Source organism: Nannospalax galili, unplaced genomic scaffold, assembly GCF_000622305.1.
Source record: "Nannospalax galili isolate Female #2095 unplaced genomic scaffold, S.galili_v1.0 scaffold989, whole genome shotgun sequence".
Classification (NCBI taxonomy): domain Eukaryota; kingdom Metazoa; phylum Chordata; class Mammalia; order Rodentia; family Spalacidae; genus Nannospalax; species Nannospalax galili.
In genome coordinates this window covers 529974-531240 of record NW_008359507.1, presented here as the reverse complement: position 1 = coordinate 531240, position 1267 = coordinate 529974, and positions in this window count along the sequence as shown.

Sequence of the window (1267 nt, the reverse complement as noted above, 5' to 3'; positions counted from 1 at the left end):
TTGTCTCACCCCTCCATCATGGTTTTCCCACTTAAGGTGGCCCCATTTCCCCCCTTTCTCCCTTAATAATACCCTTCTCCTAGGGTCCCACCTCTCTTGAGCTTCTTCTTTCCCTTTATCCCCTAGGTTCCTTGTATACCCTTCCCTCCCTCCTCCCTTAAACTAACCCAATTTTTATCCATATCTCCCTTCTTAAGGCCTGTTTCCTACTGTTCTTTTCTTTCAGGCTCTTTCTTTTCCTTTACCTCTCTGATTCCTTTCCATTATCCTGGTTCCTGTACTTACATCTGGATAAATACTCACTTATCAGGATTTGGATCTAGGATCCACATATGAGGGAGAACATACGCCGATTTTTTTTTTCTGAGTCTGTGTTACTTCACTTAATATAACAATTTCTAATTCAGTCCATTTACCTGGAAATTTCATGATTTCATCTTTCTTTACTGCTGAGAAAAACTCCATTATATAAATGAACCACATTTTCATTATCTACTTGTCAGTTGAGAGACACTTCGGTTCCTTCCACATCTTAGCTATTGTGAAAAGAGCAACAACAAACATGGATGTACAGGTGCCTCTATAAAAGGGTGAGTCCTTTGGGTATATACCAAGGAGTGGATAACTGGGTCATATGGTAGGTTCATTTTTAGTTTTTTAAGAGTTCTCCACTCTGTTTTCCATAGGGGTTGCCCTACTTTGCAATCCCACCAGGAGTGAATGAGCATTTCCCTTTCTCCCCATCCTTGCCAGCATTTCGTATTATTGTTCTCTTGATCCTAGCCAGTCTGGTTGGGGCAAGGTGATACATTAGGGTGGTTTTAATTTGCATTTCCCTAATTACTAACGATGTTGAACAGTTTTTGAGATATTTATTAGCTTTTGAGAACTCTCTGTTCAACTCCTTAGCCCATCTTTTAATTGGGTTACTTCCTTTCTTGATTCTCTGTTTTTTGAGTTCATTATATATTATGGATATTAAAGCTCTGTCAGATGTGTTGCAGGTGGATTTTCTCACGTTCTGTGGGTTTTCTCTTCACTTCTCTGGTTGCCTCCTTTGATATACAGAATCTTTTTAGTTTAATGAGGTCCTAATTGTTGATTCTTGACCTTGTTTCCTGAGCAATTGATGTCTGGTTTAGAAAATCCTTTCATACACCTATATCCTGTAGGTTTTTGCCAGTGTTTTCTTCTAACAGTTTTACAGTTTTGGGCTTTACATTGAGGTCTTTGATCCATTTGGAATTGACTTTTGTGCATGGTTAAA